Consider the following 17220-nt stretch of genomic DNA (forward strand, 5'->3'; position numbering starts at 1 on the left):
TGCGGGCTCTTATTTGCATAATCTGCATTCCTTGTGGGCTAAGTTAAGACCGCACCCATACCATGTGTTTGATTGTCCAAGTTATTCAAGCGTATCTCTATATAAATGAAGCGCTTTCTCAGCCTCCCCATTCAGGTGAACTCACACACACCGAGTACGTATATCCTGCATCCTTGCGCAATTCCAACTTAACTTGGTGCCCTCCCGCCCTCCCGATCCCCGGGCAAAGTGTATAATGTACATATAAATATTTTTAATATTTGGTATGATTTGTGGCCGCTCCTTTTCTCTCTCGTTCCGAATTTTGTTTTCAGGCATGTCGTCTTTTGAGTCGTGCTTCTCCTGCGGAATATCGGGCCATTGGTCCAGAAATTGCCCCTACTCCTTTGGATCCAACTCCTACTCGCGCTTCCAACTCCTACTCCTACTCCCAGCCGTCCCTTTCACCGGCTACAGACCACCATTCTCGTCATGGCACGCCCCATCTTACCAGATGCAGAGAGCATTGCCTCAAGCAAGCCAGCATGGAACCGCCTCGACAGGGCCGTTTGATACCGCCAGGCACAGTAGAGACAATGTTTGCAAGAAGTTTGATGACGTTCTTAAGGTACATTGTTTCCCCCAAATGGCACCCTTACAGTCTGATAATTTACCAGTCAAAGGGAGATTAAAACAACATGTTCAATTCTGGCGTGATATCGGTTCCCCTGACATGAGTTTGTCTATCATTGAGTATGGTTATGTAATCCCTTTCATAGAGGAACCCCCTCCGATGTTTCTCCGGAATAATAAGTCGGCCTTACGCGAGGCCAAATTTGTAACAAATTCCATTTTAGATTTGCTGGCTTCATCCCGAATTTCAGAAAAGTCTCACCCTTCCTATGTAACCAGCCCCTTATCTGTCGCATGTTCGGCTTCCAAGAAAAATAGACTTATTCTTGATCTTAGTGCCCTCAACAAATTCATACCAAAAAGGCACTTTAAATTAGATGATTGGAAGTCGGCTATTCAATTTCTCTCGGCAAATGCTCTCATGATATCTTTTGACTTGAAATCGGGTTATCATCATTTCGACATCGCCCCTGCTTCTCAACGTTATTTAGGATTTTCTTGGCGCATTAACGGGGTGGACAGATATTTCAAATTTACTGTCTTGCCCACCGGGCTCACATCTGCCCCTTACATTTTCACCAAAGCTCTCAAACCATTGGTCACTCATTGGAGGTCATGCGGAATTTTAATAGCTCTCTACTTGGATGATGGTTTTGTTGTCATCTCTCGCCCTAAGCAATCCTCAGAACACGACCGGATCGCGTTAGGTGTCGCTAACCATATTCGTTCTGATCTTCTAGAAGCAGGATTCGTTTACAACATTTCCAAGAGTAATTGGAGTCCTGTCTTTACTATCGACTGGCTGGGTATGAGATGGGATACCGCGCAGGGTACTCTTAAGGTACTTGATCATAGGATTGATAAGATTAAGAGATCCATAGAACTACTTTTACAGCAACCTTCAATTCTCACAATTAGGGACTTGCATTCATTCGTAGGTCAAATTATTTCGTTGTCACCTGTTGTAGGTAGTATCACGAGATTAATGACTCGTCATTGTCAGATGACAATCGCAGCCGCTTTCGATGAAAGTGATCCAGTCGGTCTTACCAATATCTGTTTATCTGAAGTTAAGTTTTGGAGAGATAATGCCCGAAATTTGAACGTTCGTTTGGTTTCGCTCACCAAGTTGTGAACAAGATCATTTGCTCAGACGCCAGTTCCACCAGTGCGGGTGCTATAATTTGTAACGACGTCCACACAGCACACAAATTGTGGAACGATACAGAATCAGTACAAAGTTCCACTTGGCGCGAGCTTGAAGCTGTTCGTTTTGCTCTGTTGTCCTTTCTACCTTTGATTCATGCCTCCGAGTTGAAATTACTTACCGATAGTCAGTGTGCAGCAAAAATTATCGAATCCGGGAGTATGAAACCAAATCTAAACAATCTGGCCGTTGATATTTTCAATATTTGTCTCCGTAATTCAATTCGCATTGACGTTGAGTGGATACCCAGGGCAAAAAATGATCAAGCCGATTTTGTCAGCAGAATTCTTGACCCAGATGACTGGTCTCTTTCTGATGAATTTTTCTCCGTCATTAACGCTCGTTGGGGTCCTTTCACAATTGATTGCTTCGCTACCTTTTACAATGCTAAGCTGCCTCGATTTTATTCCCGTTTTTGGAACCCAGGCTCGTTGGGCGTAGACGCTTTTGCTCAGAACTGGCATGGTGAAAATGCTTTGTTGGTCCCCCCTGTAGTTTTAGTGTCATCTACCCTTAAACACATGCATCATTGCCAATGTAAAGGGGTCCTAATTTTTCCTTGGTGGCCTTCGCAACCCTTCTGGCCTTTATTGTGGTCCTATTACCGAACCTGGGTCAAGGACCTCATTACTGAAGTAGGTTATCTCGCACTTAAACATGGCAGAAATCAAAACAGTCTACTTGGTTCAAGTGATTTCGATGGCTCCGTAGCAGCAGCATATTTAGATTTTGCTTCAATTTAATCCTTTCTCATTTTAGTTGATGTTAATATTGCAAGTTTCATTTAACTTTTCTTTTTCTTTGTGCATACATATCGTTCGCAACCACCCCTTTTGGCTTGATTTTCCACGCCATTTTCAAGCTCCGAAAGAATTAATCCTGTTAGACGCAATTTTTGCTAAATCTGAGGGTACGGTTAAAGCTTATTTCTACAAATGTCGTCAATTTTTGTCCTGGTTAGAGTCGCAAGGTATTCCTCTGGTGCTCCCCATTTCGGAAGAAGTGTTAGCAATTTACCTGTCAGCAATTTACCTGTCGCACACAAAATCACACTCAGACTCTGATAGTGTGTTAATTTCTACCGCTGCCTCATCAAGATGGTTGCATTCATTGGTTAATATAAAAAGTAACCCACTTGATTCACCCATCATTCAACATGTCATCGTTAGCGGTAGGCGTGAACTACATCATCCGCCTATACAAAAACAGCCAATTTCACTTAGTCAGGTTAAAGCAATTATCGACCTTTTCGCAGGTCCGAGGCCTCGCTTTTAGAGCTTAGATCAGCCTGCTACGTCGCTCTCAAATACGCTCTCCTCTTTCGACATAACGAGATGGCCGGGATGAAAGCTAACCACTTATCTGAACTGGCTAACAAAAAGGGTATTTCAATTTTTATACCAAAATCCAAAACCGACGTTTTCAGGGACGGTAGTACTGCCTTTCTTTGCGACACATTGGACAACTACTCACCTGTTACGATTTTACGTCGATTTGTAGAAGCTGCTGGTATTAATTTGGGTCAAGACAAATATTTGTTCACTCCTGTTAGATTTTGTCCGGTACGAAAACGTACAAAATTGGTGCTGATAGACCCTTAAGTTACACTAGGTGTAGAGAGTTTTTTTTTTTTGGAAGCCCTTAGGCGCATAGGTGTAAGCGATCCAAAGGTATACGGTCTTCACAGTCTAAGATCAGGCGGGGCTTCCCACCTAGCTAACAAACATGTTCCTGAAGCATTGATAATGCAACATGGTTGCTGGAAGACCTTCGAGGCTAAAAACAGATACGTCAAATGGGATACCAAAGAAAGATTAGACCTGTCACAGACACTTTTCAAAGAGTAATTGTCGATTATGTAACTTCTGGTTATACAATGTATACAATATTCTATACGTTCTTTGTGGGTTTTCCTTTTTGGTTGTATGTGTCAAAATTTGCATTAATTTTCTATTGATAGTCAGCAGTACTTATTAAAATTAGGTGATATTTTTGTATTAACAAGTCAGGTGACCGGTCCAGTGTATGATTAATATTTATTATTTATGATTAGAGAGTCAGCAATACTTAATTTAAATTCATTGAAATTCTGCATTAACGAAGTAAGTATTAGATGATCCGAAACGGCCAAGTGACCGGTCCAGTATATGAGTTATGTTTATTATTTATGATTAGAGAGTCAGCAGTAATTAATTAAATTCATTAAAATTCTGCATTAACGAAGTAAGGATCAGATGATCTGATACGGTCAGATGACCGGTAAAGTGTATTAAAAAAACCAAAAAAAACCCCAAAAACAATTAGTGGTCAGATGACCAGGAGTTTGCTAAACATCAGCGAATCAAGTTGGTGACGAGTGGTTCAGGAGGATCAGATGATCCAATATGGACAATTAAGACGAACAGTTAAATGTATAATTCAAATTCATGGCCAGAATTTCTTTTTTTTTGGACGTTAACACATAATTGTCATGTCTATCATAAGTGGCATCTCAAAAAAGAAGAAGAACTGAGAAGAAGTAAGACTGTCAGTGAAAACTCGGTGTTTGTGATCCCACCATTAACCCATGCTGCAAATAAATAATTAGAAACAAATCCAATTGCCTCCGTTTCCTTATTATGGCGGTCCATTAATACTAAACTGCTTTCCATGCGTATGGAAAATGTATTTCTCTCTTCCAAACTACCCCTTCGCGAAATGTTTGAACCCAACTCTGTGGCGCTCTCTTTGGAACAAAACGCGCAACGCGCGCACCAGCAAGCATTTTGCACACAAATACCGCACCGTGGAAATAGTACTTTGGTTGCTAATATGGTATAGTACTTTGGTTGCTACGGGTATAGTACTTTTGGCCGTGCAAGGAAAGATAGCAAAAATAGAAAGTATCATGTGACTCGCTCTCGGCCAATCAAAACACAGAATCTGTGGGTGAGGTGTTATAATATTTCTTATAACACCTCACCCACAGATTCTGTGTCTTGATTGGCCGAGAGCGAGTCACATGTTACTTTCTAATTTTGCTATCTTTCTGTGCACGGCCAAAAGTACTATGTGCATAGCAACCAAAGTATATACCATTAGCAACCAAAGTATTATTTCAACGGCGCAGTATTTGTGTGCAAATGCACGCTGGTGTTGCGCGTTGTGCGTAGCGCGTATTATTCCAAAGAGAGCGCGCCACAGACTTGGGTTCAAACATTTCGTGAAGGGGTAGTTTTTAAGAGAGAAATACATTTTCCACCAATTTTGTATTGAAATTGAAGTTTATTTCAACTGTGTTCAGATTTAAATAATTTGAAATATTAAAATCAAGCAGAATCTGTGGGTGAAGTGTTATAAAACAAATATTGAATGCTTTATCTCGTGGTGAAGTAAAACTAGCCCCCCTCGGTGATCCATGGACCATTCTATTTCCCCTCGGCTTCGCCTCGGGAAAATAGAATGGTCCATGGATCACCTCGGGAGGCTAGTTATATAATAAGGGAATAAATGTGTGCTCCGGAGGTTTTTATCACTCGTTTAATACCGCTTAGAGTCTGGGTGCTGATAATTACCCGAGCCGGAGGCGAGGGTAATTATCAGCACCCAGACTCTAAGCGGTATTAAACAGAGTGATAAATACCGACCGAGCACATATTTATTCCCATTCATAAATACCTTATCCGTAAAAAAATATCAAATAATTCGTTCAAAAAATCCCGATTTTGTTCAACAAGTTCACTTCATGCTTTTTGAAACATCCCTCTAGCAAAATAATGGAGTGTTCAGCTGGCGAGTAAGATGTAAACAACCCTTTTATGGAGATTGACGCGCGCGTAACATGTTCTGCGCGATGTCACGCAGAACGCACCTGGGGCGTTGCGTTTTGAATTTAGAACTATAAAATTCTGACTCGCTTGTAGTGTTGCGCATGCCTACGTGAGGATTGTGAACGTTCAACCAATGAAACGGTAAGAGGCACTGGATTTTTAGGAGTCCACATTTTATTGTGACACTGGAAAAGTGTTTAAGACCAGCTAGCCATGTCTTTATCATCCGTTTAAGACCGGCCACGTGACGGGCTCTCGACCAATAGGAATAGCTAAACTGTCCGAGGTATTTATGAATATTTCTTATAACACCTCAGCCACAGATTCTGTGTCTTGATTGGCCAAGAGCGAGTCACATGTTACTTTCTTTCTTTCTGTGCACGGCCAAAAGTACTATACTCGTAGCAACCAAAGTACTATACCATTAGCAACCAAAGTACTATTTCCACGGTGCGGTATTTGTGTGCGAATGCATGCTGGTGTGCGCGTTGCGCGTTGCACGTAGCGCGTATTGTTCCAAAGAGAGCGCGCCGCAGAGTTGGGTTCAAACATTTCGTGAAGGGGTAGTTTGGAAGAGAGAAATACATTTTCCACTAATTTTGTATTGAAATTGAAGTTTATTTCAACTGTATTCAGATTTAAATAATTTAAAATATTAAAACCAAGCAGAATCTGTGGGTGAAGTGTTATAAAACAAATATTGGATGCTTTATCTCATCGTGAAGTAAAACCAGCCTCCCTCGGTGATCCATGGACCCATTCTATTATCCCGAGGCGAAGCCAAGGGAAAATAGAATGTCCATGGATCACCGAGGGAGGTAGTTTTATACAAATATAACCTGGTTTGAGGGTGGACAGTCGATATTGGCTCCCCGAGGTATTGGGAGTTGACAAACTAGTTTCCGAGGCGAAGCCGAGGGAACTAATTTGTCAACTTCCAATAGGGGAGCGAATATCGGCTGTCCACCCGAAATAAACCATGTTATATTTGTTTTACTATACCTCATTAAAATTCGGGGAAACTTGTGCAGCTCACCAAAAGAATATTGTTGCTCAACTTCAATTACTAGTTCGGTTCGTTTGCAATATGCAGTTACTTAAGTTGTAAATACAGTAGTTTGCAATGTGTAAAACTTTCTTTTGTCCAGGAGACATCTTTACACGGTCTATAAAATTTCTCCAGTACGGCATCATTGAACTCTGGAAATTAACATTTACGCTAACCGTGCAACCATGCATCTCTCCGGCTCCGGCTCCTAAGGCAATGTTCGCGCGTGCGTACTGCACCCGTACTGCGTGCGTACTGCACCCGCGCACGGGTAACCCATGCGCCAGTGTAATACGCATGCGTACTTACAATGTGCGTGAATCCTCGCGCACGCGTTTGGTAAACAGCAAGAACAACATCTGGCACGTGATGGTGAATTGACCAGTGAGAGTTCGGCTCTCGATCATGAATATGTATGAGGTATAGTAATACTACATATACACCACTCGAAGCATTCAATATTTGAATACCATTCCCCATGGGCGGATCGTACTTTTTGAGCCGCGACGTGACTGGGAGCAATAACGAATGTCACGTGATGTGAGTTCCACCAATCAAATGACAAGGATCTGTATGTCGGTTATTATATAAACGGTTTTAGTGTACGTACGTACATATGTACATGACGTATGATGCGCAGGAAGCACGGGGAAGTCTTAGCTCAGGTTGGACGAAGTCTTCATTGCAATACGTAGGGAGGAAAGGGAGTCCACCAGGGCTAGGGGAAGTCTTAATTTTGGGAATATTGAGAGATAGAAGTAAGTGAGCTCACCTACTATGAGTTGAAATGATTGCAATTATACTTTTTTTATTTCCAAAATCCTTACTTGTTGGGAATCACTGTGTGCGTATGGCCCAGCATGCAGAGTGTACTCCAGACAATTGTTGATACGACGTCTTCAATCTCATTGCATTACATACGACTGACACAACGGAGACCAACCTGGGCTACTCCAGTGCGGTCCATAGCATAGACTAGGCCTAGGGCTAGGCCTGTACTAGCCCAGGTTGGACGAAGTCTTCATTGCATTACGACTGACGTCCAGGATGAGAATTCTCTACATAATACCACCCAAAATTTTGACCACATTTTTGTTACGTTCTAGGCCCTACCTCGTTATAGAACTAACTTATTAAGTTATTATCACGCCTACATACTCAATCATGTGTCCTTATCTATTGATTCAGGGGGTTCAGGAATTCCATATGGGATGCTGACCGACGTTAATCAGGAAAAAAACTCTAAAGCAACGTTAAACTTGTACTTTTTGTAGTCTCTTTCCATCAGTTTATTACCGAGTCATACGTCATGTATGTGCATACGGTGCGCACACGCACGCTAGCGCGCCCTCCTGCCTTTGTTTAGTTTTGGTTGGAACATCGACGTCACTTGCCAACCGAAGTCACGAAAACGCTCAACCAATGACCAAAGCTGAAACATGTTTTCTGGTAACTGTCGCGAAAACACGCGCGGTCATTGGATAGGCGACCGCGCCTACAAGTTAGTTTGCATGCGTATGAGGGCAGTTACTAAGCAAATCGCGCGTGCGCACTGCGCGTTCACGTTGTATGACCAGACTTGGTCGATCACCGTCGCGGTACGTACGTATACGTGCGTGCGAGAAACTGATGAAAAGAGTCTACAAAAACGTACAAGTTTAACGTTGCTTTGGAGTTTATTTTCCTGATTAACGTCAGTCAGCATCGCATATGGAATTCCTGAACCCCCCCCCCCCCCGGATCAATAGATAAGGACACATAGAATAATTCTAAGACGTAAAAGTTAGCTTCTTTAACAAGGTAAAAATATTGAAAATATTGGTCATAGATTTTTTTTTCGCCCGGTTTTGAGCACTTCATACCCTCAGCCATGGACTCCCGGCCTCCGTAACCTAGGGAGGAAAGGGGTCCACAGGGCTAGGCCTGTACGAGCCCAGCCCCATAAATGTGGCGAATTTTAAACTGGACTACCGCCGTAAATATAATGGCCACACTTGGAACATGTATCCTCGACCCTCCATTATCTGCGCAGGTAACGCTTGCATACGCGCGCGCGTTGACCGTTGACGTTGTCACACACAAATGCGTAGAAAAAGGAACGCGTATAGGTATCTGACGATACAAAAACATGATTGTAGGCCTAGGGCTAGGCCTAGAACTTTGTCAAATTTGGATTTTCACATTTAGGCTTAGCGCCCTAGTTTGTAGTTTATTTTTGCTTTAGACATGTTAGAAGCATACTCACCCCCTATATAGGCTAATCAGAAAGTGCTGCCTTTTTCACATGTCTCTTTTTCGTGAAATTTCATGTTGAAATTTTGATACGCAAATGTGTGCAAACGAATCTGGAAATTTCATGAAAAATAGACATCTAAAATTGGCAGAAAAAAAGGGTGAGTATGTTCCTAAAGCACAAATAAACTACAAAGTATAAAGCCTAAATGTGAAAATCAAAAATTGACAAAGTTCTACATATTTTTGTATGTAGGCCTAGCCTATGTTTCAAGTGTGGCCTGTATTATTTATGGAGGCAGTCCAGTAAATTGGCCACATTTATGGGGCTAGGCTTGTACTTGCTGTACCAACTACCATGTGTACTCCCCCTTTAACTGCTGATTGAATTTGTAACATTTTTCGGGAGGAGATTAAAAAAAAGATGTAATTTCCCTCAAAAATCAAACTCTGCCCTCTTAATTTCCACAACACAGTGGCTAAATAATATTATGGTTATGGCAGCCGTAACACAACTTTTAAGTTCAACTGCTATCGTTAGGGAACTGTCTGGTTCCATGACATATGATAGTATTCAACATGTTCAATGTCACAAACTTTGGCTGTTGGAACCAGACTATCAACCAAATGGTTGATTTTACTTCCCTTTTTTTAAAAATCCACCAAACCACTGATTTCAGAGTTAACAAAATGAAATTTACTTAAATAAAAAAAGGACAATTTGATTTCAAACCTAAAACTTTAGAAATCTATTCAGAAAAAACATTACAACTAGGCCCTAGAGGTTCGCGTTTGTTGTTACAAATGCAGAGTGGCCGGGCAGGCAATTGTTCATTAAACACTGCCGAGTTGAGTTATGAATATGTTTATGTAAGAACAAGGATCACGAAATTAAATCCTTTCCAATACAATCAATTATTTTGTTTAAAAAAAGGCATCTTTAACAGTGTGATAAATTTTAGTAAAAATTCTATGTACACATACAAGTAAGGGATATCGTTGTTTGGGCTACGAAGATATACGACATGAATCAAATGATATAATTAAATTCAAAATATTATCGTTTTCAAATTCTCATAGAAGTAACTTCCGGTCTCATGACGTCATGAATGTGAAACCTTGCCAAATTATCTGTGGTTAATCAAAGAATATCAAGGGGGCGCCCTTTCGAAAGATGACGTCATCACACTGTTTTGTGTCTGGCATTCCTCAATAAACACTTTCATAATATATATGTGTGTGTAGTAAAATGCTTCCCCTTTTGAGTTATACTCGGTTTTTATTGCATTTTCGGTAACACCGGAAGTGAAGGTCAAGCGGTTTCGTGTCCGGGGACAAGAATTGTTTCTCACAGAATAGTCTACAACCTCACGAAAAAACAAAGACGATACTATATTTAGTTCAAAAGATATAGCGCAAACTATTTCGTCAAAATTTGCTTTTAAATCACTTGTAATTTGATACCTGATGACGTCATGATGACGTTACAAAATCTATAGTATCTTCGTAACGTGGTACAAATTCACACTAGGTTATATGATCATACCGTAAACTGTATGGAAGAAATTTTGCTTTGTTTTGATTTCAGGCTAAAGTCTTAATTTTGAATTCACCTAACTTTAACCTTCCTGGTTGACCCAGAAGAAGGGGTCAAGTGAGTTCACGTACACAAAAAGAAATGTTCATCAATTCATGGTCTATCTTATTACAGAATATAAACATCACTGATTATTTTGTTCAAGAGTTATGGGTGAAGGTAATTTGACCCTTTTTCAGCTAAAATCATTTGTAATTTGACACCCGATAACGTCATCATGACGTCAGAGTAAGATGCACCACTTCGGATGAGGGTCGATATTTAGAAAGTTACAAGTTCATACCGTATACCGTTTAGGAGAAAACCCGCGGAGAAGTATGGTCCGGAAAAAAGAAAGAAAGAAAGATTTATTGTAACAGATCCAAAGAGTGGTCGGGTTGTGCCCGACCACTCAAAAATCATGTACAGTGCGGCAGTGATGCGAACCAGCGTCCCAAGCTCGATTGAGCTAATGCCTGTAGGCCTACCAATCAAGCTACCAAAGCGTACGTTGTGGTAGCATCAGTGAGCATGGGCAGTCGTAAATCATATATGGTTGCATTGTGTTTTTCAATGCCGTAACAATAGTATTTGAGTGGTCGGGCACAACCCGACCACTCTTTGCATTTGTTGCAATTAATCTTTCTTTCTTTCTTTGAGTGGTTGGGCACAACCCGACCACTGTCTGGAATTGTTCTCATGAATCTTCTTTCTTTCCTTTTTTTTTCGGACAATACTTCTCCGGGGGTTTTCTCCTAAACAGTTATATGGTATGAACTTGTAACTTTCAGCATATATCAACCCTCATCCTTAGTGGTGCATATTACTCTGACGGCATGATGACGTCATCGGGAGTCAAATTACACGCCATTTTAGCTGAAAAAGTGACCAAATACTTTCACATAACTATAGAACAAAGCTAGAGATTCGCGTTTGTTGTTACATACGCAGAGTGGTCGGGCAGGCAATTTTTTTCATGAAACACTGCCGAGTTAAGTTATGAATATGTTGATGTAAGAACAAAGCATCACAAAATTAAATCCTTTCCATCACAATAAATTATTTTGTTTAAAAATGCATCTTTAACGGTGTGATAAATTCCCATAAACATTTTATGTACACATACAAGTTTTTTTCTGGCTTGATGACGTCATTATTAAAAATCGGGAAGTGAATGCTGATTTAGTTCGGAGTGGATAAATGTCTATTGTGAAGTTAAATAACGTATGGAAATATGGAAAATATAATTGTATGCATTTATACCATCTAACTTCTGGTTTCTTGACGCCCCTAGTATTTGGAAGCAAAAGGTGAACATAGTTATGGATATCGTTATTTGGGCTACGAAGATATACGTACGACATGGATCAAATGATAGAATATGATCGTTTTCATCTTCCGGTCTGACGACGTCATGAATTTGAAACCTTGCCAAGTCATCTGTCGTTAATCAAAGAATATCAAGGAGCGATTCAGTCAAATTAGAACCGATGGTCTTCAGATTAAAGAAAACAAACACTATTTTATGTGCCGCTAGGGGTTGCCCTTTCGGATGATGACGTCATCACACTGTTTTTTTGTGACTTGCATATCTCACTTAACACTTGCATGAATTAAATGTCTGTAGTAAAATGCTTCCCCTTTTGAGTTATATCCAGTTTTTATTGCACTTCCGGTAACACCGGAAGTAAAGGTCAAGCAGTTTTGTGTCCGGGAACAAGAAATGTTACTCACGGCATAGTCTACAACCTCACGAAAAAACGAACACGATAATCTATTTTGTTCAAAAGATATAGCATAAACTATTTTGTCAAAATTTGCCCTTAAATTGCTTGTAATTTGATACCCGATGACGTCATGCTGACGTAACAAAATGTATAACATCTTCGTAACATGGTACAAGTTCACACAAGGTTTTGTGATTGTACCGTATACCGTTCGGAAGAAATTTTGCTTTGTTTTTATTTCAGGCTAATGTTTTCATTTTGAATTAATCTAACTTTGACCTTCCGGTAGACCCGGAAGTAAAGGTCAAGCGAGTTTACATACACGACAAAAAATGTTGAGCAATTAATGGTCTATCTCATAACAGAATACAAACATCATTGATTATTTAGTTCAAGAGTTATAAGTGAAAGTAATTGGTCACTTTTCCACCCAAAATCACTTGTAATTTGACACCATGTATGCGATGAGAAACATTTCTTGTCCCCGGACATAAAACCGCTTGACCTTCACTTCCGGTGTTACTGGAAGTGCAATGAAAACCGAATATTATTCAAAGGCGGAAGCTTTTTACTAGACACATATCATTTTGATAGTGTTTAGTGATGAATGCCAGAAAAAAAACACGGTGTGATGACGTTAACTTTCGAAAGGGCGCCCCCTAGCGGCACATAACACAGTGTTTGCTCTTTCTAATTTGAAAATCATCCATTCAAATTTTACTAAATCGCCCTTTGACATTCTTTCATGAACTACAATTAAGTTGGCAAGGTTTCAAATTCATGACGTCATCAGACCGGAAGTTATATACTTCTATGAGAATTTGAAAACAACCATATTTTAAGTTTAATTTATATCATTCGATCCATGTCGTATATCTTCGTAGCCCAAATAACGATATCCATTACAATGTTCACTTTTTGTTTCAGTTAATACTGTGACATAAAACCGGAAGTTAGGTGTTACGAATGCAAACACTTATTGAGTGGTCGGGCACAACCCGACCACTCTTTGGAGTTGTTCCGATTAATCTTTTTTTTTTCTTTTTTTTTCCGGACAATACTTCTCCCCGGGTTTTCTCCTGGACGGTTTATGATATGAACTTGTAACTTTCAATATATATTGACCCTCATCCCAAGTGGTGCATATTACTCTGACGTCACGATGACGTCAATTAAAAGCGATTTTTGGTCAAATTATGACAATTTTCCGTCAATTATAACTCATGAACAAAAAAACGATCACGTTCATACTTTGTGATCTGATGGACAATACCTTGATAAAGATTTTTGATTTTAAAGTCAAAGTCGTTTGACCTTTTCTTCCGGGGCTACCGGAAGGTCAAAGTTAGGTTAATTCAAAATGAAGACGTTAGCTTGAAATCAAAACAAAGCAACATTTCTTCCGAACGGTTTATCGTATGATCATATAACATAGTGTGAACTTGTACCATGTTACGAAGATGTTATAAATTTTGTTACGTCATCATGACGTCATCAGGTATCAAATTACAAGCGATTTAAGGGCAAATTTTGACAAAATAGTTTGCGCTATATCTTTTGAACTAAATAGAGTTCGTGTTCATTTTTCATGAGGTTGTACACTATGCTGTGAGAAACATTTCTTGTCCCCAGACAGAAAACCGCATGACCTTCACTTCCGGTGTTACCGGAAGTGCAATAAAAACCGAATACAACTCAAAAGCAGAAGCAGTTTACTACACACATACAAATTAGGAAAGTGTTAAGGTGAGGAATGTCCGACACATAAAACAGTGTGACGACATCATCTTTCGAAATCTATTATCTTTGTTACGTCATCTTGACGTCATCAGGTATCAAATTACAAGCGATTTAAGGGCAAATTTTGACAAAATAGTTTGCGCTATATCTTTTGAACTAGAGTATCGTGTTTTCATTTTTTGTTGTTGTGAGGTTGTACACTATGCCGTGAGAAACATTTTTTGTACCTGGACACAAAACGGCTTGACCTTCATTTCTGGTGTTACCGGAAGTGCAATAAAATCCGAATATAACTCAAAAGCAGAAGCATTTTACTACACAGTTTAAGATACATCTTTGTAACAAAATAGTTGATTGTACTGGAAGAGATTTAATTTTGTGATCCTTTGTTCTATACACATATTCCTAACTTTTCTGGGCAGTGTATAATGAAAAGGCTGTCCGCCCGACCACTCTGCGTTTGTAACTCAACAAACGCGAATCTATAGTGTTTTCCATATTTTCAGACGTTATTTAACTTTTATGATGAACATTTATCCATTCCGAACTAAATCAGTGTTCGCTTCCCGTTTTTGAGTAATGTCGTCATCGAGCAAGAAATAATTTGTATGTGTACATAATTATAATGTTTACTGAATTTTATCACAAAATTATTGATTGTACTGGAAGGATTTAATTTCGTGATCCTTTGTTCTTACATAAAAATATTCATAAGTGAACACGGCAGTGTTTAATGAAAAACAATGCATTCCCGACCACTCTGCGTTTGTAACAACAAACGCGAACCTCTAGTTGAGTGGTCAGGCACAACTCGACCACTCTTTGGATTTGTTGCGATTAATCTTTCTTTCTTTCTTTCTTTTTTTTTTTTCCGTACAGCACGTTTCCGCAGGTTTTCTCCTAAATGGTATATGATATGAACTTGTAACTATAAGCATATATTGACCCTCATTTCGAGTAGTGCATATTACACTGACGTCATGATGACGATCGAGTGTCAAATTACAAGCGATTTTCGTTGAAAAAATGACGATCTTCTTTCATGTATAACTCCTCAACAAAATGATCAATTATGCTCCAACCTTGTAATCAGATAGACCATAAATTGATAAACATTTTTTGTTGTGTACGTTAACTCGCTTGACCTTTAACGGAAGGTCAAAGTTAGGTGAATTCAAAATGAAGACATTAGCCTGAAATCGAAACAAAGCACAATTTCTTCCGAACGGTTTACGGTATGATCATAAAACCTAGTGTGAACTTGTACCATGTTACAAAGATGTTATAAATGTTGTTACGTCATCATGACGTCATCGGGTATCGAATTAAAAGCGATTTGATTGCACGATTTGACAAAATAATTTGACCTATATCTCTTAAACTAAATAGAGTATCGTGTTTGTTTTTTCGAGTTTTTTTCTTATTCTCGGGCACAAAATTGCTTGACCTTTACTTCCGGTGTTACCGGAAGTGCAATAGAAACTGAATCTTAATCTAAAACGGAAGCATTTTACTACAGACAAATATATTATGGAAGTGTTAAGTCAGGAATGCCAATCACAAAAACATAATTTTGACGTCGTCCCACTAAAAGGCGCCCTCTAGCGGCACATCGAAAAATGTTTAATCTTTTAAAATGTTACAGCCCTAAATCAAATTTTTAATGATATATTGCCCCTATATATCCCCTTATGCAACCACAAATGAATTTGCAAGGTTTCATAATCATGACATCATCAGACCGGAAGTTACTGTAGGGAGAATTCAACAATGATAATTTTATTTTGAATTGAAATCCATCATTTGATCCCTGTCTCATGACTTTGTTTTTTGCCCACCCCCCCCAAAAAAAAGACATCTGTTACATTTAATATTGACCTTTTGCTTCCAAATACTGTGACGTCATCAAACTGGAAGTTATCTGTTATTATTACATACACTAAATTTCCATATTTCCATGCGTTATTTTTACTAAATAATAAACAAGTGTCCTCCCTTCCCTTTTTTGACTGATGACGCCATCAAACCGGAAATAACTTGTACGTGTACCTAACTGTTTACTGAAATTTATCATACCTTAAAAGATGCATTCTTTTTGTACAAAATAATTGGTACTGGAAAATGTTGAGGTTCTTGGTCCTTCTGACATAAACATATTCATAACTTAATTGGACAATCTCTAATAAAATGGTTGTCTACCCGACCACTCTGTGTTTGTAACAACAAACGCGAACCTCTAGTCTTTATTTGTTTTCCGTACGGCACGTTTCCGCGGGTTTTCTCCTAAACGGTATATGGTATGAACTTGTAACTTTCAACATATATCGGCCCTCATCCGAAGTGGTGCATATCACTCTGACGTCATGATGACGTCATCGGGTGTCAAATTACAAGCAATTTTCGTTGAAAAAATGATGATATTCTTTCACCTATAACTCTTGAACAAAAAGATCAATTGTTTTCCAACCTTGTAATCAGATAGACCATTAATAGATGAACATTTTTTGTCTGTACGTTAACTCGCTTGACCTTTACTTCCGGGTCTACCGGAAGGTCAAACATCAAACCGGAAGGTGGGTGTTATGAATACATACGTTATTTTACTTTACAATGAACATCTCTTTCCGTTTTTGAATAATGACGTCATCAACCAAGAAATAACTTGCATACATGTGTACAAAGAATGCTTACTGAAATTGATCACACCATAAAAAAAGGTATTTTTTTACTTGAAGATAAAAATAATTGATTTTACTGGAAATGATTTTATTTCGAAATCCTTTGTTCTTACATAAAAATATTTATAACTTAAAGGAAACATGCAGTGGAAATTCAGCTCATCTTGTTTTCATGCACATTACTATGTTTTGCAACAATACATACAAGATCTTAATACTTTTTTTCATTGGAAGTGACAAGAAAGTGGTAGTTTTTCAATTATTCGTAAATCCTTTCATCATTATATAAGAGGGCGCTATTTTGCTTTTGTCACACAAAGTACTCCTTGCCAAAGGTGCGTTATGAACAGTACAAAAATTAGTCTTTCAAAATTACCCACCAAAACCACTACGATTGTCTAAATAAGCTGTTTTACATGATAAACAATAAAAAGTGGAATTTACTCCAAAAAAATATAAAAAACTTTGACATATATTTGTATACACAAAGCTATGGAGACACTACGGTTCTGCCTTGACATCAATGACATCACGCTTTGGCTCATGAATATGGACATTTTCATTAGCATGAAAGCTTAAATGTTGAAATTT

General features: G+C 39.0%; 1 protein-coding gene and 1 pseudogene across 7 annotated transcripts in view; both read left to right on the forward strand.

The window, feature by feature from the left end:
- The first annotated feature begins 2463 nt into the window (after positions 1-2463).
- LOC119743129 lies at positions 2464-4244 on the forward strand (annotated as a pseudogene).
- A 3031-nt stretch (positions 4245-7275) lies between these two features.
- The window catches only part of LOC119743138 (cation channel sperm-associated protein subunit gamma-like), a 57762-nt gene continuing 47817 nt past the window's right edge, over positions 7276-17220 (forward strand). For all 7 annotated transcript variants that reach the window (XM_038219548.1, XM_038219512.1, XM_038219529.1 and 4 more), the window contains exon 1: positions 7276-7434. The gene's annotated coding sequence lies outside the window, so the exon portion shown is untranslated. The remainder of the gene's footprint in view (positions 7435-17220) is intronic.

Source organism: Patiria miniata, unplaced genomic scaffold (genome assembly GCF_015706575.1).
Source record: "Patiria miniata isolate m_02_andy unplaced genomic scaffold, ASM1570657v1 HiC_scaffold_11, whole genome shotgun sequence".
Lineage (NCBI taxonomy): Eukaryota > Metazoa > Echinodermata > Asteroidea > Valvatida > Asterinidae > Patiria > Patiria miniata.